This window comes from Pseudophryne corroboree, chromosome 9 (genome assembly GCF_028390025.1).
Source record: "Pseudophryne corroboree isolate aPseCor3 chromosome 9, aPseCor3.hap2, whole genome shotgun sequence".
NCBI lineage: Eukaryota > Metazoa > Chordata > Amphibia > Anura > Myobatrachidae > Pseudophryne > Pseudophryne corroboree.
This window is the reverse complement of record NC_086452.1, coordinates 373,689,317-373,716,591: the sequence shown is the minus strand read 5'-3', so window position 1 is coordinate 373,716,591 and position 27,275 is coordinate 373,689,317. Positions and strand designations below refer to the sequence as shown.

General features: G+C 45.5%; 1 long non-coding RNA gene across 1 annotated transcript in view; it reads right to left on the bottom strand.

The window, feature by feature from the left end:
• Positions 1–12,684, bottom strand: part of LOC134957048 (uncharacterized) — a 218,265-nt gene extending 205,581 nt beyond the window's left edge. Inside the window, exons 1-2 of the long non-coding RNA XR_010186412.1 lie at positions 12,588–12,684; positions 11,017–11,051 (exon numbers count right to left, since the gene is read on the bottom strand). This is a non-coding gene — a long non-coding RNA (uncharacterized LOC134957048). The remainder of the gene's footprint in view (positions 1–11,016; positions 11,052–12,587) is intronic.
• Positions 12,685–27,275: the final 14,591 nt, after the last annotated feature.

Below are 27,275 nucleotides of genomic sequence, written 5' to 3'. Positions count from 1 at the left end.
TGGACGCAGCCACTGCATTCATATGCAGCGTCCGCGTCCAAAGGGTCTGCGCATGCACACTGGCCATAGTGCACGACCCTTCATGCTATCATATAGCAGAAGGAGGACTGACAGGAGACGGGCGTCGGGGGGCAGAGACGCAGCATTTTGGGGGAAACAGAAAACGCAGGCGCATCATGGCCATTTTAGGGGCTGGAAGATGATGTCGCCTGTGTGTCCTGCGAGTTAAAAATATGGTGGCGGGACCCCTGTCTACACAGCCAGTGTGCGTAGGCAGGGGTCAACCTCAATTCAATGCGATCGCAATTAAATTGTAAATGCAGCACAGGGCGGCACCAGACATACTGGGCGGCCCCCAGCATGTGTGTACAGTATATGGTCTCAGATTTTGCTGCAAGAGCAAAATCTACGACCAACCCTGAATAACCCCCTCAGTTGTATACTAAAAAAGGAAGGCTTCAATTACAAAGCTACAACTAATAAAGTGTCTATGGGGAATTAGGTAAATTATATACTGTATAAACTGCTGGAAGGGCTACTTTATTATATCTTTATACTTTATACATATATATTATATTTATTCTTATTATCCTTTGTTTATTTTTTATACTAATCATTGTTAGTTAATAAAAAAGACAGACAGTAAATATTAATAGAAAGATGGAAATATATATTGTGAGATCCTTATCAACACATTTTTGTGCATTTTATTGGAATAAAAATAATTTTATTAGTCAGGATCCCAGAATACAGGATGGTTAGAATACAGGCCTTGGAATCCCAACAGTGAGTAATATGGTAATCTTATAGGGATCTGGTATGAATGATCGACCATGTTAAGGTTGACATACATTAGGTCGACCACTATTTATCAAGATACACATGGTCAACATGGACTAATAGTCAACACATAAAATGGTCGACGTGGGACATGTCGACACATGAAAAGGTCAAAATGGGATTTTTTTTTTAACTGTTTTTGGTGTAATTTTTTCCATAACATGACCAGGAACCCCCATTAGTGTACCGCATACCCTTGCATGGCTCGTTTTGCTTGCCATGCTGCGGACATTGTGCCTCGCCGTGCTCGGCACAGATTACCATTCCCAATCGTAGTCCACGTGGATAGTAAAGTATGAAAACGTTAAAAATATTTTTTTTCTAAAAAAAGCCATGTCGTCCTTTTCATGTGTCGACCTGTCCTGTGTCGACCATATGTCCATGTTGACCACGGCAATGTCGACCAATAGTGGTCGACCTAATGACTGTCGACCTTAACATGGTCGACCATCCAAATGGATACCAACTTATGGGAGGAGACATTTATGATTACACTGTGGGGGGGAGGTGTGGGGGGGGAGGGTTAGGCACTATTGGGAGAGATATGGTTAGGCTGTGGAAGGGTTGGGTTAGACTGTGGGAGGGGGAGGTTAGGGTCAGGATACAGGAGGAGACGGTTAGGCTGCTGTAGGGGATGGTTAGGGTTAGGGTGAGGAAGCGGAGGGTTAGGCTGCGGGAGGGGAGGGTTAAGGTTAGGCTGTGGGAGGGAAGAGTTAGGTTTAGGCTGCAGGAGGGCAGGGTTAAGTTTAGAATACTTACTAAAATCTACCAGGATTTTCACCATCCGGATTCTGCTGCCGATATTGTGACCATCAGGATATTGTACCATATACCTTTAAGGAATTTATTTTCTAAACCAAATTATAAAGTTTATGACTTATTGCACCCACAACCCTTCACACAATAGGTAGAAGAAGCTGACGGCCACTATGACTGTGCTCATGTGAGTGTGTGCAGTGTGATTGGGGGTGGGAGGGGGAGGTTAGGGTCAGGATGCTGGAGGATACAGTTAGGGTTAGGCTGTGGGAGTGGAGGGCTAAGGTTAGGCTGTGGGAAAGGAGAGTTAGGGTTAGGCTGGGGAGGGGAGGGTTAGGGTTAGGCCATGGGTGGAAAGAGTTATGGTTAGGCTGTGGGAGGGGAGAGTTATGGTTAGACTGTGGAAGGGGAGAGTTAGGGTTAGGCTGCGGGAGGGGAGGGTTAGGGTTAGGCTGTGGGAGGGGAGGGTTAGGGTTAGGCTGCGGGAGGGGAGGGGAGGGTTAGGGTTAGGCTGTGGGAGGGGAGAGTTAGGGTTAGGCTGTGGGAGGGGAGAGTTAGGGTTAGGCTGCGGGAGGGGAGGGTTAGGGTTAGGCTGCATGAGGGAACGGTTAGGGTTAGGCTGTGGTAGGAAAGAATTAGAGTTAGGCTTTGGGAGGGTTAGGGTTAGACTGTGGAAGGGGAGGGTCAGGCTGCAGGAGGGAAGTGTTAGGCTGCGGAAGGGGACAGTTAGGGTTTGGCTGCGGGAGAGGAGGATTAGGCTGCAGGAGGGGAGGGTTAAGGTTAGGCTGTGGGAAGGGAAGGTTAGGTTTAGGCTGCAGGAGGAGAGGGTTAAGGTTAGAATACTTACTAAAATCTATCAGGATTTTCACCATCTGGATTCTGCTGCCGTTATTGTGACTGTCAGGATATTGTACCCATAACCCTTTAAGGTATTTATTTTCTAAACCAAATTATAAAGTTTCTGACTTATTGCACCCACAGCCCTTCACACAATAGGTAGAAGAAGCTGCCGGCCACTATGACTGTGCTTGTGCGAGTGTATGCAGTGTGATTGGGGGTGAGTTAGGCTGTGGGAGGGGGAGGTTAGGGTCAGGATGCAGGAGGAGATGGTTAGGCTGTCGTAGGGGATGGTTAGGGTTAGGCTGTGGTAGTGTATGGTTAGGTTAGGCTGTGGGAGGGAAGGGCTACGGGTAGGCTGTGGGAAGGGAGAGTTAGGGGGGGCTTAGGGTTAGGCTGCAGGAGGGGAGCGTTAGGGTTAGGCTGCGGGAGGGGAGGGTTAGGGTGAGGTACTGCGGGAGGGAAGGGTTAGGCTGTGGAAGGGGAGAGTAAGGATTAGGCTGCTGGAGGGGAGGGTTAGGCTGTCATAGGGGATGGTTAGGGCTAGGTTGCGGGAGGGGACAGTTAGGGCTAGGCTGTAGGAGGGAAGGGTTAGGGTTAGGCTGTGGAAGGGGAGAGTTAGGGTTAGGATTAGTGATGTGCACCGGACATTTTTCGGGTTTTGTGTTTTGGTTTTGGATACGGTTCCGCGGCCGTGTTTTGGATTTGGACGCGTTTTGGCAAAACCTCCCTGAAAATTTTTTGTCGGATTCCGGTGTGTTTTGGTTTCGGGTGTTTTTTTTACAAAAACCCCTCAAAAACAGCTTAAATCATAGAATTTGGGGGTCATTTTGATCCCATAGTATTATTAACCTCAATAACCATAATGTCCACTCATTTTCAGTCTATTCTGAACACCTCACACCTCACAATATTATTTTTAGTCCTAAAATTTGCACCGAGGTCGCTGGATGACTAAGCTAAGCGACCCAAGTGGCCGACACAAACACCTGGCCCATCTAGGAGTGGCACTGCAGTGTCAGACAGGATGGCACTTCAAAATAATAGTCCCCAAACAGCACATGATGCAAAGAAAAAAAGAGGTGCAATGAGGTAGCTGTGTGACTAAGCTAAGCGACCCAAGTGGCCGACACAAACACCTGGCCCATCTAGGAGTGGCACTGCAGTGTCAGGCAGGATGGCACTTCAAAAAAATTGTCCCCAAACAGCACATGATGCAAAGAAAAATGAAAGAAAAAAGAGGTGCAAAATGGAATTGTCCTTGGGCCCTCCCACCCACCCTTATGTTGTATAAACAGGACATGCACACTTTAACAAACCCATCATTTCAGCAACAGGGTCTGCCACACAACTGTGACTGAAATGACTGGTTGGTTTGGGCACCCACCAAAAAAGAAGCAATCAATCTCTCCTTGCACAAACTGGCTCTACAGAGGCAAGATGTCCACCTCCTCCTCATCGTCCGATTCCTCACCCTTTCACTGTGTACATCCCCCTCCTCACAGATTATTAATTCGTCCCCACTGGAATCCACCATCTCAGGTCCCTGTGTACTTTCTGGAGGCAATTGCTGGTGAATGTCTCCACGGAGGAATTGATTATAATTAATTTTGATGAACATCATCTTCTCCACATGTTCTGGAAGTAACCTCGTACGCAGGTTGCTGACAAGGTGAGCGGCTGCACTAAACACTCTTTCGGAGTATACACTGGAGGGGGGGCAACTTAGGTAAAATAAAGCCAGTTTCTGCAAGGGCCTCCAAATTGCCTCTTTTTCCTGCCAGTATACGTACGGACTGTCTGACGTGCCTACTTGGATGCGGTCACTCATACAATCCTCCACCATTCTTTCAATGGTGAGAGAATCATATGCAGTGACAGTAGACGACATGTCAGTAATCGTTGGCAGGTCCTTCAGTCCGGACCAGATGTCAGCACGGAATTCGAAGCCTTTTCCCCGCACCCCCAGTTGCGGGAGAGATTGAATGAGGAGCTGTTGACGGGTCACGTTCCGCTTGACTTGACAATTTTCTCACTAGCAGGTCTTTGAACCTCTGCAGACTTGTGTCTGCCGGAAAGAAAGATCCAACGTAGGTTTTAAATCTAGGATCGAGCACGGTGGCCAAAATGTAGTGCTCTGATTTCAACAGATTGACCACCCGTGAATCCTGGTTAAGCGAATTAAGGGCTCCATCCACAAGTCCCACATGCCTAGCGGAATCGCTCTGTTTTAGCTCTTCCTTCAATGTCTCCAGCTTCTTCTGCAAAAGCCTGATGAGGGGTATGACCTGACTCAGGCTGGCAGTGTCTGAACTGACTTCACGTGTGGCAAGTTCAAAGGGTTGCAGAACCTTGCACAACGTTGAAATCATTCTCCACTGCGCTTGAGTCAGGTGCATTCCACCTCCTTTGCCTATATCATAGGCAGATGTATAGGCTTGAATGGCCTTTTGCTGCTCCTCCATCCTCTGAAGCATATAGAGATTTGAATTCCACCTCGTTACCACCTCTTGCTTCAGATGATGGCAGGGCAGGTTCAGGACTGTTTGCTGGTGCTCAAGTCTTCGGCACGCGGTGGCTGAATGCCGAAAGTGGCCCGCAATTCTTCGGGCCACCGACAGCATCTCTTGCACGTCCCTGTCGTTTTTTAAATAATTCTGCACCACCAAATTCAATGTATGTGCAAAACATGGGACATGCTGGAATTTGCCCTGATGTAATGCACGCACAATATTGCTGGCGTTGTCCGATGTCACAAATCCCCAGGAGAGTCCATTTGGGGTAAGCCATTCTGCGATGATGTTCCTCAGTTTCCGTAAGAGGTTGTCAGCTGTGTGCCTCTTCTGTAAAGCGGTGATACAAAGCGTAGCCTGCCTAGGAACGAGTTGGCGTTTGCGAGATGCTGCTACTGGTGCCGCTGCTGCTGTTCTTGCTGCGGGAGGCAATACATATACCCAGTGGGCTGTCAAAGTCATATAGTCCTGAGTCTGCCCTGCTCCACTTGTCCACATGTCCGTGGTTAAGTGGACATTGGGTACAACTGCATTTTTTAGGGCACTGGTGACTCTTTTTCTGAGGTCTGTGTACATTTTCGGTATTGCCTGCCTAGAGAAATTGAACCTAGATGGTATTTGGTACCGGGGACACAGTACCTCAATCAAGTCTGTAGTTGCCTGTGAATTAACGGTGGATAACGGAAACATGTTTCTCACCGCCCAGGCTGCCAAGGCCTGAGTTATCCACTATGCAGCAGGATGACTGCTGTGATATTTCATCTTCCTCGCAAAGGACTGTTGGACAGTCAATTGCTTACTGGAAGTAGTACAAGTGGTCTTCCGACTTATCCTCTGGGATGACGATCGACTCCCAGCAGCTACAACAGCAGCGCCAGCAGCAGTAGGCGTTACACTCAAGGATGCATCGGAGGAATCCCAGGCAGGAGAGGACTCGTCAGACTTGACAGTGACATGGCCTGCAGGACTATTGGCTTTCCTATGTAAGGAGGAAATTGACACTCAGGGAGTTGGTGGTGTGGTTTGCAGGAGCTTGGTTACAAGAGGAAGGGATTTAGTGGTCAGTGGACTGCTTCCGCTGTCATCCAAAGTTTTTGAACTTGTCACTGACTTATGATGAATGCGCTGCAGGTGACGTATAAGGGAGGATGTTCCGAGGTGGTTAACGTCCTTACCCCTACTTATTACAGCTTGACAAAGGCAACACACGGCTTGACACCTGTTGTCCGCATTTGTGTTAAAATAATTCCACACCGAAGAGGTGATTTTTTTTGTAATTTGACCAGGCATGTCAATGGCCATATTCATCCCACGGACAACAGGTGTCTCCCCGGGTGCCTGACTTAAACAAACCACCTCACCATCAGAATCCTCCTTGTCAATTTCCTCCTCAGCGCCAGCAACACCTATATCCTCATCCTGGTGTACTTCAACAGTGACATCTTCAATTTGACTATCAGGAACTGGTCTGCGGGTGCTCCTTCCAGCACTTGCAGGGGGCGTGCAAATGGTGGAAGGCGCCACCTCTTCCCGTCCAGTGTTGGGAAGGTCAGGCATCGCAGCCGACACAATTGGACTCTCCTTGGGGATTTGTGATTTAGAAGAACGCACAGTTCTTTGCTGTGCTTTTGCCAGCTTAAGTCTTTCCATTTTTCTAGCGAGAGGATGAGTGCTTCCATCCTCATGTGAAGCTGAACCAAGAGCCATGAACATAGGCCAGGGCCTCAGCCGTTCCTTGCCACTCCGTGTCGTAAATGGCATATTGGCAAATTTACGCTTCTCCTCAGATGCTTTTAATTTTGATTTTTTGGTCATTTTACTGAACTTTTGTGTTTTGAATTTTACATGCTCTCTACTATGACATTGGGCATCGGCCTTGGCAGACGACGTTGATGACATTTCATCATCTATGCCATGACTAGTGGCAGCAGCTTCAGCTCGAGGTGGAAGTGGATCTTGATCTTTCCCTATTTTACCCTCGACATTTTTGTTCTCCATTTTTTAATGTGTGGAATTATATGACAGTATCAATAGCAATGGCCTACTACTATATATACTGCGCACAACTGAAATGCACCACAGGTATGGATGGATAGTATACTTGATGACACAGAGGTAGGTAGAGCAGTGGCCTACTGTACCGTACTGCTATATATTATATACTGGTGGTCAGCAAACTGTGCAAAACTGAAATGCACCACAGGTATGGATGGATAGTATACTTGACGACACAGAGGTAGGTAGAGCAGTGGCCTACTGTACCATACTGCTATATATTATATACTGGTTGTCAGCAAACTGTGCAAAACTGAAATGCACCACAGGTATGGATGGATAGTATACTTGACGACACAGAGGTAGGTAGAGCAGTGGCCTACTGTACCGTACTGCTATATATTATATACTGGTGGTCAGCAAACTGTGCAAAACTGAAATGCACCACAGGTATGGATGGATAGTATACTTGACGACACAGAGGTAGGTAGAGCAGTGGCCTACTGTACCGTACTGCTATATATTATACACTGGTGGTCAGCAAACTGTGCAAAACTGAAATGCACCACAGGTATGGATGGATAGTATACTTGACGACACAGAGGTAGGTAGAGCAGTGGCCTACTGTACCGTACTGCTATATATTATACACTGGTGGTCAGCAAAATTATGCACTGTACTCCTACTATATACTACAATGCAGCACAGATATGGAGCATTTTTCAGACAGAGAACATATAATACTGGTGGTCACTGGTCAGCAAAACTCTGCACTGTACTCCTCCTATATAATACTGCTGGTCCCCAGTCCCCACAATAAAGCAGTGTGAGCACAGATATATGCAGCACACTGAGCACAGATATGGAGCGTTTTTCAGGCAGAGAACGTATAATACTGGTGGTCACTGGTCAGCAAAACTCTGCACTGTACTCCTCCTATATAATACTGCTGGTCCCCAGTCCCCACAATAAAGCAGTGTGAGCACAGATATATGCAGCACACTGAGCACAGATATGGAGCGTTTTTCAGGCAGAGAACGTATAATACTGGTGGTCACTGGTCAGCAAAACTCTGCACTGAACTCCTCCTATATAATACTGCTGGTCCCCAGTCCCCACAATAAAGCAGTGTGAGCACAGATATATGCAGCACACTGAGCACAGATATGGAGCGTTTTTCAGGCAGAGAACGTATAATACTGGTGGTCACTGGTCAGCAAAACTCTGCACTGTACTCCTCCTATAGTACTGCTGGTCCCCAGAATAAAGATATTTGCAGCCCCCTGAAAGCTCTGAAACAAAGTGAGAGGACGCCAGCCACGTCCTCTCACTATCATTTCCAATGCACGAGTGAAAAATGGCTGCTCCTTATATAGAATCCGAGTCTCGCGAGAATCCGACAGCAGGATGATGACTTTCGGGCGCGCTCGGGTTAACCGAGCAATACTGGAGTATTCGAGTATGCCTCGGACCCGTGTAAAATGGGTGAAGTTCGGGGGGGTTCGGATTCCGAGGAACTGAACCCGCTCATCACTAGTTAGGATGAGGGAGGAGGGTTAGGGTTAGGCTGCGGGAAGGGAGAGTTAGGCTGTGGGAGGGGAGAGTTAGGGTTAGGCTGCATGAGGGGAGGGTTAGGGTTTGGCTGCGGGAGGGGAGAGTTAGGGTTAGGCTGCGGGAGTGTTAGGGTGAGGCTGCGGGAGGGGAGGGTTAGGCTGTGGAAGGGGACAGTTAGGATTAGGCTGCATGAGGGGAGGGTTAGGCTGCGGAAAGGGAGGGTAGGGTTAGGCTTTGGGAGGGGAGGGTTTGGTTTAGGCTGCAGGAGGGAAGGGTTAAGGTTAGAATACTTACTAAAATCTCTCAGGATTTTCACCATCCGGATTCTGCTGCCGGTATTGTCACCATCGGGATATTGTACCCATAATCCTTCAAGGTATTTCTTTTCTAAACCAAATTATAAAATGTTCTGACTTATTGCACCCAAGCTACCGGCCACTATGACTGTGCGAGTGTGTGCAGTGTGATTGAGGGTGAGTTAGGCTGTGGGAGGGGGAGGTTAAGGTCAGGATGCAGGAGGAGACGATTAGGCTGTCGTAGGGGATGGTCAGGATTAGGTTTGCGGGAAGGATGGTTAGGGCTAGGCTGTGGGAGGGGAGGGTTAGGCTGTGTGAGGGGAGAGTTAGGGTTAGGCTGAGGGAGGGGAGAGTTAGGGTTAGGCTGCGGGAGGGGAGAGTTAGGCAGTAGGAGGGTAGGGTTAGGGTTAGGCTGCGGTAGGGAACAGTTAGGGCTGAACACACACGCCGGCTCCCTCCACCGGGCAAAATCCCGCCCGGCTTTTTATCGCTGCCGTGCTGCAGAGACACATGCAGCGCAATGTGTCCTTTCACACGGCACGGCCCAGGCCCGGCTGCCGGGTTGCAGCCGGAAATATCCAATGGAAGGTCCGGCTGCCGGGCCGGGGCCGTGTCGTCTTTGAAGGCAGAAAACCGTGTGTGTGAAGGGGAGCTTTCATACACGTTTTTTTTTCAAGCCGTGTCTGCTGCTGCGCATGCGCACAGCATTACACACGGCTCAAAGCTGTTGTGTGTGAAAGACCCTCCCGGATGGCAAAAAGACGGACAAAGTTTGTTTGGCTTTTTGCCATCCGGTGTAAACCGGGTAGTGTGTTGCAGCCCTTAGGGTTAGGCTGCGGGAGGGGTGGGTTAGGGTTAGGCTGTGGGAGGAGAGGGTTAGGTTTAGACTATGGGAGGGGAGGGTTAAGGTTAGTATACTTACTAAAATCTATGAGGATTTTAACCATCGGAATTCTGCCAGTATTGTGACTGTCGGGATATTGTACCCATAACCCTATAAGGTATTTCTTTTCTAAGCCAAATTATAAAGTGTCAGACTTATTGCACCGACATCCCTTCACAATAGGCAGAAGAAGCTGCCGGCCACTATGACTGTGCTCGTGTGAGTGTGTGGCTGTGTGCAGTGCATCTCTTAGTATGTACAGTGCACTTCCTTCCTGCATATGACGCAGATCTGCATTATGCTCTCCTCCCACTCTTCTAGAAATGCACAGCCTGGTGCATGTGACATTGCAACAATTGTTCAGCGTGGCTGCGGCTCCCAGTGTCCTGTGGGAGCCCTGTAGGAATCACTGCCCAGCTGCTGAAGTCTCCTACCAGGTGACTGGCTCAGGTACCACACCATGGTTCCAGTGCTTGTAATTTGGTGAGGGACCAGCAGGTAGTTGTCAATTAGTATTACATAGTTTGCTGCCTGCCTGTTATCCCATGTCATCTCATCTCCTACTTCTCCCCCAAAAGGTAAGTTCTTCCTGTCTCTTTGTCTCTCATTTTTTCCCCATATTCTCTTCTAATGCGATCGCGGCATTACCGTAAAGCCATGCCCCCTTTCATGGGGCAAAGCCCCCTTTTTCTGGGTGCCGGAGTCCCAATTCCTTCCTCCTGAAAGTTGGGAGGTATGTAATGTGAATAAGATTATGCTACTATGTGGCATAATTTGAAATGTGGGTATTATTTTTTGTGATGTGTGCTGTCTGTTTGTAAAGTATGGGAGGGAGGGCGCAAATTTATAGTTTGCAGGAGAGCGCCGAACACCCTAGCACCGTCCCTGCCTATGTGGATCCTCACCGTACAGATGAACAGATGTCTCTTGAAGCACATAAAACGAAGCACATAGCTTGCCCTTCACAGGACACAAATGAAAAAGTTCTAAACCTACTGGAGTGCTAAATTAACATTTGCAGGCTTTTATTTGCTGTTATTTCAAAACACCCTGGCTTCAGGCAGCCAGCAGGACCTCTCTCCCACAGTGAAATGTTACCAATTTTATAAACATATTTAGCAGTATTACAACTTGCGACAAACAAGCAGTTGAACAGAATATAAAGCACATTAGAAAATAGCCAAAAGCACAGATTCCCAGCTATTCATTGGTGCAATCTAAAAGTTACATTTTTTTTACATGAGTGTTAACTACATGTACAATTTGCATACCAACATTTTGGGATCCAGATTAACATGGTGCCCCTGATTTTAAAGAAACTTGTTTGACATATGGATTTTACCTGTTCTTGCATAACTGTAGGCTTATGGAAACACACTGTAATGTAAGACAGACATAATTATCCAGTGAGCAAAAGTATATTAAATTTTTGATTAGCCAGAATCTGCAAATCAATACAAAATAAATTGATCGAAGATAGGAACACTGGGGGTAATTCAGACCTGTTCACTGCTGTGTGTTTTCGCATAGCGGGCGTTCAGGTCCAAACTGTGCATGCATATGCACCGTAATACACAGGCACGTCGCACGGGTACAAAGTGGATTGCCGCTCAGCGATGGGTTTGTGCGACAGATCCGTTCACACGGCCGACCGTAAGGAGATTGACAGGATGAAGGCGTTTGTGGGTGTCAACTGACCGTTTTCAGGGAGTGTCTGGAAAAATGCAGGCGTGTCCATGCTTTTGCAGGGAGGGTTACTGACGTCAATTCCGGTCCCGGACAGGCTGATGTGATCGCAGCGGCTGAGTAAGTCCTGGGCTGTGTGCAGAGACTGCACAAAAGGGGTAATTCCAAGTTGATCGCAGCAGGATTTTTTTTAGCAATTTGGCAAAACCATGGCCCTCATTCCGAGTTGATCGGTCGCAAGGCGAATTTAGCAGAGTTACACACGCTAAGCCGCCGCCTACTGGGAGTGAATCTTAGCTTCTTAAAATTGCGACCGATGTATTCGCAATAATGCGATTACTAACTACTTAGCAGTTTCAGAGTAGCTCCAGACTTACTCTGCCTGTGCGATCATTTCAGTGCTTGTCGTTCCTGGTTGACGTCACAAACACACCCAGCGTTCGCCCAGGCACTCCCACCGTTTCTCCGGCCACTCCTGCGTTTTTTCCGGAAACGGTAGCGTTTTCAGCCACACGCCCCTGAAACGCCGTGTTTCCGCCCAGTAACACCCATTTCCTGTCAATCACATTACGATCGCCGGAGCGAAGAAAAAGCCGTGAGTAAAAATACTTTCTTCATAGTAAAGTTACTTGGCGCAGTCGCAGTGCGAACATTGCGCATGCGTACTAAGCGGATTTTCACTGCGATGCGATGAAAAATACTGAGCGAACAACTCGGAATGAGGGCCCATGTGCACTGCAGGGGGGGGGCAGATATAACATGTGCAGAAAGTTAGATTTGGGTGGGTTATTTTGTTTCTGTGCAGGGTAAATACTGGCTGCTTTATTTTTACACTGCAAATTAGATTGCAGATTGAACACACCCCACCCAAATCTAACTCTCTCTGCACATGTTATATCTGCCTCCCCTGCAGTGAACATGGTTTTGCCTAATTGCTAACAAAAATCCTGCTGCGATCAACTTGGAATTACCCCCAAAATCTGTTTGTACAGCTCTACTACACATGCGTTCACCCACAGCTAAAATACACTCCCCCTGTAGGTGGCGACTATCTGATCGCAGCAGTGCAAAAATCGATTGCTAGCGATCAGGTCTGAATTACCCCCACTGATGGATCTAGTGTTGTACTGATCATTACTGCTTGTAATTCAGCAGTAAATATACAGTACTTTGTAAATTTTCCACATCATACATTCTAAATCACATTGTAGAAAATAGCATACCTACCATCCAACTATCAAATACGTAGCTTAGTTCACTGACAGATCAGGGTCTCAATGAAGGCTCATATATTCTTTTGTAACCAGTTTATCCATTGCTTGAATCAATATGAATGGAACCTTTTTTTTTTTTTTTGACTTGATAATCCTATAAACCAACCATGCCCGTTGTCATAGAAACTGCATTCACCGTCCTTCAAGGGTTTAAAGCCTTTTCTTACGTTCAGCTGCAGTCTTGTCCTACATTTCAAGCATGTTCCTCTTGGACATCCATGTTCTTGTCCGTGTGCTATACATATAATAATTCATAAGCACAACGCTGACAAATCATTTTTAGAAAGTTGAAACCTGTCACCATTGATTCATGTTTTAAACTAATCTAACCCCTGTTCATATGCCACGCTGTCTACATGTTTTATAAAATGTTTATTGGAGTTTATAGACCTACTTCTTTGCATCTAGGAAGTCAGCGGCATTTTTGCAAATGAAAGTGCCAGATTCAAAAAACCAGTGGTGTTACTATATTGCAGGGTCCCTCGACCTCGGTCATCAAGGCACACCAACAGTCCAGGTTTTAAGGATATCCATGCTTGAGCACAGATGCTTAAATAAATAAAAACTGAGGTACCGATTAAGTCACCTGTGCTCAAGAATGGCTAACCTTAAAACCTGGACTGTTAGCGTGCCTTGAGGACCAAAGTTGGGAAACATTGCTACATTGGATGCAAACAGGGCAACGAGTTGAAAAGGTCCTGCATCACTCAACCTGCAGTCTGAACAGATTCTAATGTTCCATGCATGCTCTGCCCCATTATTGCTTCCAGCACTGATGTGCCAAAGTCTGATGTGCTATAATCTGTGCATGAGCCATCTTTCTGAAGACATTGCTCAAAAATGGTGCAACCTGCAGCAGGTGTAGCAAGCCAAGGGCATAGTTACCATAGGTGCATGGAGTGCAGTTGCTATGGGGTCCAGAGCTGAGAGGGGCCCACCATCCCTGTCACAGCTGCTATGGGGCCCAGAGCTGAGAGGGGCCCACCTTCCCTGTCAAAGAAACATGTCATATACATTTTTCCCTATTGGGTTATACATAGAGTCACTTACAAACTTTTGCCTTGGGGCCAACAATATATCTAGTTATACCCCTTGACCTGCTCACTGTAATGTGGTATAACATGAACAGGAGGGCACCATATTGTTAGTGAAGGAACTATAGTTTGGCATAATATGAAATGGGGGCACTGTGATGTGGCATAATATGAATGGGAGGGCACTATACTGTTATATAATATGACGTGGGGCACTGTACTGTGGCACAATATGAAGTGAAGGCACTATAGTTTAGCACTATATTAACTAGGGGCAAGTGTATAGTGCAAAATAAAAGAGGAACTGTTATTGCTTCAGCAACCCAAAGCAACCAACTATATGTCCTGGACACTGAGGAGTGTACTGCAATGATGGCTACTGATACAAACCAGCTGTGGCACAAACGTTTGGGTAATCTAGGATATGACAACGTCCAGAAACTGCTAGATGGAATGGTAACAGGGATCATCGTGAGCAACGCTGAAAGACCCATGTGTGAGAGTTGCATAAAAGGCAAGCAAACTCGCAACCCATTTCCAAAGTCAGTTAGTAGAACAGAGACACTGCTAGCTCTAGTACACACCGATGTATGTGGTTCAATGGAGGTAGAATCGATCAGTGGCTACATGACTCTCATTGATGACGCCACAAGAATGACACACGTGTACTTCATTAAAGAAAAGAGTGAAGTTGTCAACAAAATTGTGGAATACAAAAATCTAGTGGAGAATCAGATGGGACTGAAATTAAAGATCCTGAAATTAGACAACGGTGGAAAATATGATATCAAAGTCGTAGCCGCATTCCTTAGAAAAGATGGCATAAAGCATCAGCTAACAATTGCCTACACACTAGAACAGAATGGTGTGAGTGAGGCGGCAAACCGCACAATTGTTGATAGAGCACCGACTATGCTAAGTGATGCTGGCCCGGAAAAGAAATTTGGGGCAGAAGCAGTATCTACTGCTGTATACCTAAAGAATCGTGCACCTACAGTGGCTGTCAAAGGTAAACGCCACTGGAGGCGTGGTCCAGAGAAAAGCCAAGTGTCAGTCATCTTCGTGTCTTTGGGAGCAAAGCTTTTGCACATATACCAAAGGAAAAGGGGAGAAAGTTAGATCCAAAATCCATAGAATGTATAATGCTCGGATACTGCGAAGAAAACAAAGGGTACAGACTTTGGGATGTTACAAACAAACATCTTCTTAAATCTAGAGATGTGGTATTCCATGAGACAACACCACAGACTGGGACAGTGGAGCAAGAAGAAAATGTATTATTAGATGTACAGGCAGCAGAAAGCGTGCCTGAATCTGAGAGTGTCAAAGTAGACAACAAATCAGGGAGCAGAAGTTCCATGAGGAGCAACAAAGGTGTTCCAGCCAAGAAATACAGTGAGGAGAACGCAAACATAGCTTACTCTTACTCTTACCTCAAAACATACAAGAAGCAAAGTCAAGCAGTGATTGGACAGAGTGGAAGTCACAATTGATACAGAACTGTCAGCACTGGATGATAACAGTACATGGACTATAGTTGATAGGCCAAGTAACCGTAAAATGATCAAGAACAAGTGAGTCTTCTGTAAGAAGTTGAATGCAGACGGGACAATAGCTTGTTACAAAGCCAGCCTTGTTGCCAAGGGATATACCCAGAAGTCAGGAATCGATTACGGAGAGCTCTATTCACCTGTCGCAATGTATAGCACCTTAAGGTTAGTGATTGCTATTGTTACACTACATGATCTACTGTTATACCAGCTAGACTTTGATTATGCATTCCTAAATGGAGAGTTAGTTGAGGAAATTTATGTGGAACCACCTGAATGCTATGATGTGAATATATTCCAAACAGGAAAAGTTTGTCTCTTAAAGGAGTTACTATACGGCCTCAAGCAAAGTGGTCGTTGTTGGTATGTGAAGTTTAACATAATAACATAGTATCTAAGGTTGAAAAAAGACAATTTGTCCATCGAGTTCAACCTATTTGTGGTCTCCTATGCAGGATTATTTTGGTCTAAATTTTGTCTGATGCTAATGTCGGCCATTGTGTTTTATTCCTCTTTTCATAGTAACTATAGTGCACGACTACACACCATAACCCTGGATATCCTTATCCATTAGGAATGTATCTAACCCATTCTTAAAAGTGTTGACTGAGTCTGCCATTACAACTCCCTCAGGCAGGGAATTCCAAACACGTATTGTCCTTACTGTGAAAAAACCTTTACGCCGCATCAGTGGCGTAACTAGAAGTTTTTCTCCCCCAAGCCAAAAAATTATTCGGCGCCCCCCCCCAATCCCCCATAATTGGCATCATGAAAGGGACAAACATGCGCGCGCCGACGGCGCGCGCCGCCAAACAGGGTGTGTGGCTTCGTTGGAATGGGCGTGGCTTTGCATAAAGGGGCGTGGTATTGCAGGAAAAGACTTCCTTATACCCCAGTTTTGCAACCTGCATGCCCAGACGTTAGCCACCACTGGAAAGAAAAATAATCCTGATTCATGCCCCTTATATTATTTGTCATTTTTCCTCCTTATAGTAATGCCCAGTATACATTATGCCACATACTGCAATGGCCCTTAGACATTATTCCACGCACAATAATGCACATGACACAATATGCACACACCATAATGCCCCCGACACATTATGCCACACACCGTAATGCCTGTGACACATTATGCCACACACCGTAATGCCTGTGACACATGACGACAGGAATCGCAAAGCCCGTTATACATTAAGCTACACACTGCAATGCCCCTGATACATTATAGCACATACAATGTCTGTGACACATTATGCCACACACCGTAATGCCCCCGACACATTATGCCACACACCGTAATGCCTGTGACACATGACGACAGGAATCGCAATGCCCGTTATACATTATGCTACACACTGCAATGCCCCTGATAGATTATAGCACATACAATGCCTGTGACACATTATGACACACACTGTAATGACCCTGAGACATTATACAACATACCACAATGCCCGTGATATAGTATACAACACACAGTAATGCCCGACACATTATGACACATACCGCAATGTCCGTGATACATTATGCCACACACTGCAATGACCCTGAGACATTATACCACATATCACAATGCCCGTGATATAGTATACCATACACCATAATACCTGTGACACATGCCGCAATGCCCGTTATATATTATGCCACACTGCAATGCCCCTGAGACATTATACCACATACCACAATGCACGTGATATAGTATGCCACACACCGTAATGCCTGTGACACATTATGACACACACCGCAATGTCCGTGATACATTATGCCACACACCGTAATGCCCATTACACATTAAGTCCTACAGTAAGGCTTCTAATTACTTTTAAATTACCTGCTCGTTGCCAGGGGTTTCATGCTCTTGGTTCCATGCACGGTGCCAGGGGTTTTCATGCTCAGGGTGTCATGCTCGTTGCCAGGTGTTTCATGCACTGGGTGTCATGCTCGTTGCCAGGAGTTTCATGCACTGGGTGTCATGCTCATTGCTAGGGGGTAGTGCTTGTTGCTAGGGCTGTGCTCCCAGTGCCACATATGTCCCCAGTGCCACATATTTCCCCACGGTGCCAGGTACTCACATGCCCCCAGTGCCAAATATAGCGCCCCCCCCAGTGCCACATATGCCCCCAGTGCCAGATATTCCCCCACAGTGCCAGGTGCTCACGTGCCCCCAGTGCCAAATATAGCCCCCCCCATGTGCCAGGTACACATGCAGTGCCATATATCCCCCTCAGTACCCCCCCAGTGCCATATATGCCCCCTCAGTGCCATATATGCCCCCTCAGTGCCCCTGTGCCATACATGCCCCCTCAGTGCCATATATGCCCCCTCAGTGCCCCCTGTGCCATACATGCCCCCTCAGTGCCATATATGCCCCGTGCCATACATGCTCCCTGTGCCATACATGCCCCCTCAGTGCCATATATGCCCCCTCAGTGCCCCCTGTGCCATACATGCCCCCTCAGTGCCATATATGCCCCCTGTGGCATACATGCCCCCTCAGTGCCATACATGCCCCCTGTGCCATACATGCCCCCTCAGTGTCCCCCCCCCCTCGCTGCTGTGAAGGAGGGACAAGGAGGGCACAGCGCGCGCCTCTCTCATGTCCCTCCTGCATCTCCGTCTCTCTGGTCTAATAAAGGAAGTGCCGGTTCGTGAGCCAATCAGAGCTCACGAACGGCACTTCCATTATTAGACCGGACGGACGGAGACGCAGGATGGACACTGGAGAGGCGCGAGCGGCGCGCTGTGCCCTCCGTGTCCCGTTACAGCAGGGAGGGAGAGGAGACAGCAGATTGACATGCGGACGCTCGTCCGCATGTCAATCTGCTCTAAATCAGTGGCGGCGCCCCCGCAACCCCTCGCCCCCAAGCCACCGCGAGGGCTGCGGGGGCAGTAGTTACGCCACTGCGCCGCATTGTGCGGAATCTCCTCTCCTCTAATCTAAGCGAGTTTCCACGTGTCCTCTGTGCTGATCTTACCGAAAACAGGTCCTGTGCAAGCTCTGTGTATTGTCCCCTTATATATTTGTAGATGTTGATCATGTCCCCTCTTAATCTCCTCTTTTCCAGTGTTAACATGCCTAGCCTTGCAAGCCTTTCCTCGTATTCCAGCATCTCAATGCCCTTAATTAGTTTGGTCCCCCGCCACTGAACCTTTTCTAGCTCCAGAATATCCTTTTTGTAGTATGGATCCCAAAATTGCACACAGTATTCAAGATGTGGCCTCACTAGTGATTTATATAATCGGAGTATAACACTCTCGTCCCTTGCATCAATTCCACGTTTTATGCATGCTAATATCTTATTAGCCTTCTTTGCTGCAATCCTACTTTGGGTACTGCTGCTTAGTTTCCTATCTATGTGAACACCTTAGTCCTTTTCCAGTACAGAATCCCCTAATGTTACCCCATTTAGTATGTAGGTGTAATTTTTGTTCTTGCTACCACAGTGCATTACCTTTCACTTGTCTGTATTGAAGTGTATTCTCCATTTGGCTGCCCATGCTTCTAATTTAACTAAGTCATTCTGAAGAGACTCAGCATCCCCCTACGTATTTATAACTTTACACAATTTGGTATCGTCTGCAAAAATTGACATCATACTCTCTAGACCTTCTGTTAGGTCGTTAATGAAAATGTTGAACAAAAGTAGTCCTAGTACAGACCCTTGTGGCACACCACTTAGCACTTCTGTCCAATTTGAAAATTATCCATTAACTACAACGCATTGCTCCCTATTATCTAACCAATTTTTGACCCAAGTGCATATTGTGCTCCTTAGCCCTATTTCTTGTAGCTTATAGATAAGTCGCATGTGTGGTACAGTGTCGAAAGCTTTGGCAAAGTCTAAAAAGATTACATCCACCTCCTTACCCTGATCAAGGTTCGCACTTACTGTTTCATAAAAGCCAAGTAAGTTGGTTTGCACATGATCTGTCCTTCACAAATCCATGTTGATTCCTTTTAATGACCTTATTGACTTCAAGGAACTTCTGAATACTATCCCTTAGAATACCTTCCAATACTTTCCCCACTATAGATGTAAGACAAACTGGTCAATTACCCGGTTCAGCTTTACTTCCCTTTTTAAATATTGGCACTACTTCCACTATATGCCAGTCTTTGGGAACCATACCTGATATAACTGAATCTTTAAAGATCAAAAATAGCGGTCTTGCAAGTTCAGAGTGAAGCTCCATTAGAACCCTTGGGTGAATTCCATCGGGACCCGGTGACTTATTAATCTTTAAATTTTTTAATCGGTCACAGCCTACCTCCTCACTTAAATAAGCATTTATCAGTGGGACATTATCATTATTGAGATTGTGTGTTAGTCCCTGACTTTGGTCCTCTCTTGTAAATACCGTTGAAAAAAACTCATTTAGTTTGTCCGCTATGTCCTTATCATTTTTGCTTAAGACTCCCAACTTGTCTTTTAAAGGGCCTATACTCTTCTTCTTTAATCTCTTGCTATTAATGTATTTAAAGAATTTTTTGGGATTCGCTTTGCTTTCCTTTGCTACTAGTTTTTCAGTTTCTACTTTAGCCGCTCTAATTTCCTTTTTGCATATTTTGTTACATTCCTTATAGTACTGAAATGACTCTGCCTCCCCGTCAGATTTGTATTTTTTAAATGCTCTCCTTTTCTTGCCCATAAGTTCCTTTATCTTTTTGTTAAGCCACATCGGTTTATGATTTTTATTCCTTTTTTTGCTGCTCGTAGGAATAAATTTGAGTGTATTTTTAGCTAGCAGGAATTTTAGTACCTCCCATTTCTCCGTAGTATTTTTTCCTTAAAACAAACCTTCCCATTCAATATCCCTGAAAAATACCCTCATCTTTTCAAAATTCGCTTTGCTAAAGTTTAGAGTCCTAGTTGAGCCAGTACAGGGCTGTTTATGAAAACTGATATTGAATGTGACCATATTGTGGTCGCTATTTCCTATGGGTTCCCCTACTATAATACCTGATACCAAATCCCCATTGTTTGTTAATACCAGGTCTAAGATTGCATTGTACCTAGTTGGTTCCTCAATTAGTTGAACTAAGTAGTTAACATTAAGTGTGTTTATAAACATATTGCCCCTAGCAGTATAACATGAATCGTTTTTCCAGTTTATCTCTGGATAGTTAAAATCTTCCATCACTACTATGTCTCCTACTCCTGCTGCTCTTTCAATTTGCTTTAGTAACAATTCCTCATCAGATACGTTGATACCAGGCAGGCTATAGCATAAACCCAATACTAACTTTTTTATTCCTTTTTCCCGGCATGCAATTTCTACCCATAATGTCTCGACAGTGTCTACAGTCCCCTCCTGAATATCTTCCCATATATCAGGTTTTAAAAACGGCTTTACGTAAAGGCACACCCCTCCACCCTTTTTATTTAGTCTGTCTCTCCTAAACAGTGTATAGCCCTCTAGATTGACTGTCCAATCATGAGATTCGTCCCACCAAGTTTCAGTAATGCCTATAATATCATACTGTTTGCTTGCTGCAAGTATTTCTAGTTCACCCTTTTTACCAGTAATTCTTCTAGCGTTTACATACATACAACTATGATAAGTATTTTCCTTTGCGTTAGGGACATCTTTCACCTTATGTAGCAATGATGACCTGTAATCGTCATTGGTTAGTGCTTTGGTAAAATCTCTTTTAGTACCCATGTTAGTAAATTTACTGCCTGCTCTTACCCTCCTCCCAACTTTTCCCCCATTTCGTTTACTACCACCATCCCCACTATTCTCACTGCATGACCCATAGTTTCTAGCTAAACCCTCCCCCCAGGCTCCTAGTTTAAAATCTCCTCCAACCTTCTAACCATCCTTCTCCCCAGCACCGCTGCCCCCTCCTCAGTCAGGTGCAATCCGTCACAACAAAAGAGATGGTGCCTGACTGAGAAGTCCGCCCAGTGTTCCAGGAACACAAACCCCTCTTTCCTGCACCAATCCCTAAGCCACACATTTACCTCCCTAATCTCCCTCTGCCTCCCTGGACTAGCGCGTGGCACGGGTAATATTTCGGAGAATATTACCTTAGATGTCCTTGCTTTAAGTTTCTTTCCTAAGTCCCTATAGTATTTCTTAAGTACATCCCACCTTCCGTTAACTTTGTCATTGGTGCCAACGTGCACCAAGACCGCCGGGTCTTTCCCAGCCCCTCCCAACAATCTATCTACCCGGTACGCGATGTGCCGTACCCGAGCACCTGGGAGACAACAGACTGTACGGCGATCACGGTCCCGGTAGCAGATTGCCCTATCTGCCTTCCTGATGATAGAATCCCCTACCAACATCTGAATAGGTACCTCACTATCTTTTATCCCAACTGCACCAGAGGGACCGCTCCTCTGGATGCTAGAGGGAGCAGTCTCCTCCGGCACCGTCATTTCTTCACTATCATCCTCCGATTCCTCGTCCAGTCGGGCAAATTTGTTCGGGTTTGATAGTTCGGAGATGTCGAGCCTCCCCCTCTTTTTCTTCCTTCTAACTGTGACCCAGCTGGCTACCTGATCATCATCCTCTTCTACCAGTGACCCCTCCCGCAACTCCTCCACCGTTCTGTCTAAACTTCGCTCAAGATTGTGAATCTCCCTCAGTCGTGTAACGGTTTGCTCTAGATCAGTTACCTGGGCTTCCAGGGCAACTGTTCGCACACACCTCGTGCAGATGTAATCATACCGGGCCGGTAGATCCAGGTGTGCATACATCTTACACGACATGCACTGAGTGAGGTCCCCAATCATAGTCCCTCCCATATTGTTTGTAAGGTCTAACTCCCTGTTACTCTCAAAGAAAAAGAAGCAAAAAGAAAAAGTAGAAGACAAACAATCTCACTTATACAATAATTAAGCTGGCTTATACTTATCTATCTTTGTGCGGTTTTTGGTCCTTCCCTTTTATGCAGCCGTAGTACTCCAGTGCCCCCTCTGAGTGGGACCTCTCCTGCGGCACCGATACTCCACTTAGCAGTTGCAGTTGTTCCAGCTCACTGCACCTCCTTTTCACTCGGCTTCCAGCTCCTGCTAAAAAAAAAAATGCCCCTCACCCACGCACAATCACAGCCCCTCTGCTACTCCAAGTAAGAGACCCTCTCACTCACTCACAAGGTCAGCCCCTTGCAGCCTCACCAGAAGTTTAATGGTACTGCAAATATATGTGTTCCTGATTGTGTATTATAAAACTTACCTTTTTCTGTATTCTAACTCACCTTTTGCTGTTACCAACTCACATACACTTACAAATCCAAGCAACACTTTAAAATACAAGCCCTTACAATGAGCAGATACTGGCGTATAATTCCAGTGATATTGCCGTATAATTCCAGTGATCCTGCCGTATAATTCCAGTGGTACTGGCGTATAAGTACAGTCCAGTGATTCTGCCGTATAATTCCAGTGATACTGCTGTATATGTCCATTGATACTGCCATATATGTCCAGTGATACTGCTGTATATTAGTGATGAGCGAGGTTCGGTTTTACTCGGTTTTACTCGGTTTTACTCGGTTCTCAAAACGGCATCTTATTGGCTATCCAAAACACGTGACATCCGTGAGCCAATAAGATGCCGTTTTGAGAACCGAGTAAAACCGAGTAAAACCGAGTAAAACCGAATCCGCTCATCACTACTGTATATGTCCATTGATACTGCCGTATATGTCCAGCGGTACTGCCGTATAATTCCAGTAATCCTGCCCTATAATTCCAGTGATCCTGCCGTATAATTACAGTGGTACTGGCGTATAAGTCCAGTCCAGTGATACTGCCGTGTATGTCCAGTGATACTGCCGTATATGTCCAGCAGTACTGCTGTATAATTCCAGTGATCCTGCCGTATAATTCCAGTGATCTTGCTGTATAAATCCAGTGATCCTGCCGTATAAGTCCAGTGATCCTGCCGTATAATTACAGTGGTACTAGCGTATAAGTCCAGTCCAGTGATACTGCTCTATATGTCCACTGATACTGCCGTATAAGTCCAGTGATCCTGCCATATAATTACAGTGGTACTGGCGTATAAGTCCAGTGCAGTGATACTGCCGTATATATATATACCCTGTTGCAAAGGGGATTTGTGAGGCCATAACAACTATGCTGGTGTTAGACGTGCGTTTGGTATCCGCCATTAGTGCAGTGGGACTGCAATGCCAACCCTAGATGGGCCAGGTGTTTGTGCCACACACTTGTGTCGCTTAGCTTAGTCATACAGCTACCTCATTGCCCTCTTTTACTTCTTGGCATGATGTGCTGTTTGGGTACTATTTTTTTTTAAGTGCCCTCCTGACTGGCACTACAATGCCACTCCTAGATGGGTCAATTGTTTGTGTCGCTTAGCTTATTCATACAGCTACCTCATTGCACCTCTTTTACATCTTTGCATGATGTGCTGTTTGGGGCCTTTTTTTATATCTGCCCTCCCGTCTGACACTGCAGTGCCACTCCTAGATGGGCCAATTGTTTGTGTACAATGGTTGTATTTGATGGGTCCGCATCTAGTTATGGCTACCACTTTGGGAGAGTATTTTGTTAAATGAGTGGGGTGATCTGTGACCGGAAGTGAAAGTCATGGTAACGGATACTAACATATGGAGGGGCCATGTTTGGTACAGGTGTTTATTATTTGCTGTGATGACCACTGTGATTGGGTAAGCTAGGAATAAAAGCAGGCAGGATTGTACTGAGAGCACATCTGCCTTGAAAAAGGGCCTAGGAAGGCCTGAAACGCGTCGGAGCAACACAGGGGTGATTCTTTGCTGCATTTGGAGGAGCGGTTGCCGAAAACCCAGGACGCCATTTCTCGGGAGGCCACCTGGTGATTACTAACATGCTGGTTTGATGATTTTTTAGTCCTCCAACTTATTCGGTAATTGCAACCTCTTTACTCAGCCTATATACCACACCGGTGCTGCATGTGCTCTGTATATTTTTATGAAAAGTTCTTATGGAATTGTTTTAATGTTTATATGAAATTTTTTATGGAAGAATTAAAACGGTAATACACAAGATATCCCTCATTTTCTTGTTTTTTTATAACACTGAATGAGATTCCACTGAGAAGGTCCTTCTGCATATGAGGACGCCAAAGAACCTACAACATGCCTGAATGAAAAGTCCAATCAAGGAATGTATGCAAACAAACTACTAAGAATTATTTGTTCCTTTTTTGTTCAGATTTTCATTTTTGATATTATTCATTATCATTAAGGAAGGCGCCCAGTACAATTTACACATATTTTTATCACTATTGTTTGTGTCGCTTAGCTTAGTCATACAGCTACCTCATTGCACCTCTTTTTCATCTTTGCATGATGTGCTTTTTGGGGCCTTTTTTATATCTGCCCTCCTGTCTGACACTGCAGTGCCACTCCTAGATGGGCAAATTTTTGTGTCGCTTAGCTTAGTCATACGGCTACCTCATTGCACCTCTTTTACATCTTTGCATGATGTGCTGTTTGGGGCCTTTTTTTTATATCTGCCCTCCTGTCTGACACTGCAGTGCCACTCCTAGATGGGCCAAATGTTTGTGCCACACACTTGTGTCGCTTAGCTTAGTCATACAGCAACCTTGGTGCACCTCTTTTTCATCTTTGCATCATGTGCTGTTTTAAAGTGCCATCCTGTATGACACTGCCATATAAGTCCAGGGGTACTGCTGTATTAGTCCAGGGGTACTGCCGTATAAGTCCACCAATTGCAGATTTTTTTTTATAAATGACAGGGGCGTGCAGGAGATGCTGTCAGTGGACTGAAAAATTGCGGGCCACTTTCGACATTCAGCCACTGAATGCCACTACTAGATGGGCCAGGTGGTTGTGTTGTTTAACTTAGTCATAAAGCAACCTCGGTGCACTTCTTTTTCTTCTTTGCATCATGTGCTGTTTGGGCCTATTTTTTAAATCTGCCATCCTGTCTGACACTGCAGTGCTACTCCTACATGGGCCAGGTATTTGTGTTGCAGACTTGTGTTGCTTAGCTTAGTCATACAGCAACCTCAGTGCACCTCTTTTTCTTCTTTGCATCATGTGCTGTTTGGGGCCTATTTTTAAAACTGACATCCTGTCTGACACTGCAGTGCCACTCCTAGATGGTATTATAACTATTATAACTAATATGTTTACAAGGATCCTATATACCAATGAGAGAGAGGCCACATAAACTTATGTGTGATTGATCTTGGAAATCTAAGTGATTCGTAACACAGTACGGAACACAGGAACAACGTATCACATCCTTTAAGATTGCAACATATGTTCTAGTTATAGAGTCCGGTCTCTGTGCCAGAAACATCTTTCCAAACATTGAAGTGCTAGAAACATTCTTCTAAACATTGAAGTAATTATTTAAACACAATTGCATCTATGTGGAATACAAATATAAAATAATTATGAAATAATACTGACACATATTAAGACAGGGATTTAATAGAACAGACACCAAACAGACGCTCAGCTTTTTTAACAAATCTATGTTTATTTGATTTTCTTCTTCTGTAATTCACAGTGTTGTTATACTTTCACATATCTGTTATTTGTGGTTTTAATATTTCGCATACTAGCTACTCAGTAGAATACTTTACAATATAGTGTTATATTAAATTTTAATGGAAACAATTAAAAGTTATATTTTAATTTTTGTGCACCAAAGACAGATCCTTTTCCTTTCCCCCTTTTTTCCCCTTACTTTCCACTCCTAGATTGACCAGGTGTTTGTGCACACTTCTGTCGCTTAGCTTAGTCATACAGCCACCTCGGTGCAACCTTTTGGCCTAAGAACAATATTGTGAGGTGTGAGGTGTTCAGAATAGACTGGAAATGAGTGGAAATGAGTGTTATTGAGGTTAATAATACTGTAGGATCAAAATAACCCCCAAATTCTGTGATTTCCCCCCAAAAAATCATCCAGATCCAAAACCAAAACACGAAAGGGTGGTTTTGGCAAAACCAACCCAACACCAAAAAACGAGCGGGGGATTAGAACCAAAACACAAAACACGAATAGTGCCCGCCGCACATCTCTAGATATAAGGGGCCAATTACCCAATATTACAGTATATCCAAGTCACCTGTGTAAATACCAAACAAACCTGCATTGTTGTTTAACTCATTAAGTATGTGGACTAACGTCACTGCACTAGGCACCGCAATACTCTGCCAGTTAAAAAATTATGTTGACCTTTTCATGTGACGACCTGTCCCATGTCGACCATTCCATGTGTCGACCATTTTCCCATGTTGACCATGTTAATGTCAACCAACAGTGGTCAACCTAATGATTGTTGACCTTAACTAGCTTGACCATTTATCCCAGATCCGTGCACACAATGTCAATATCGGAAGCAGTGGAAAGATTTTTTGCTACTGCACAAGAACCAAAGCCACACTGTGCATGCACAGCGAATGATTAACAAGTGCAGATACCGAGAGGATTTTATTTGACAAGTGTATGATAGGTACTGTACGTATATGGGAGATGTATCCACAATGAGCATTTGGGTGGAGGTCATGGGTGCTGGCTAGAAAATCGCAGGTCTGTCAGGACCATTTTCTGGGCACTGCCTAGTCAGCCACTGCATATTTGTTTGAAGCTGGAGAGGCCCTGGCACCTTAGGAAAGCCACTCTATCTGAGACAGCATAGGGTTGTTCAGAGGCTTACATTTCGACTTATGTAAAGGAGCGGCGGATGTGAGAGACACAGCAGGCGTCTCTGTGCACAAGACATCAGATGAGTCCTTCACATATTTTCACAGGCGCACTTCAAATTAAATTGCAGCTGTGCATGCAACTGTGTGTACCTCTGAGCCAGTCTGAGCCTACTGTGCATGTACAGTGTTTCCAGGAATATGGTACTGGGAACATGGCGCAGGTGGCCACAAGGTGAGTAAGTTCACTGGGTGCAGGGAAGGCAGGGTATACAGAGTGTCCACCACATGCCCTGCACCCATTATAGATACACCAACATGAGTACAGTACATCTGTATGTCACACTTTGCTCTGGCATATGGTTTTCAAGTGAGCTGTTTAGATTTATTTCATAATGGCTTCATGCCATGATTGG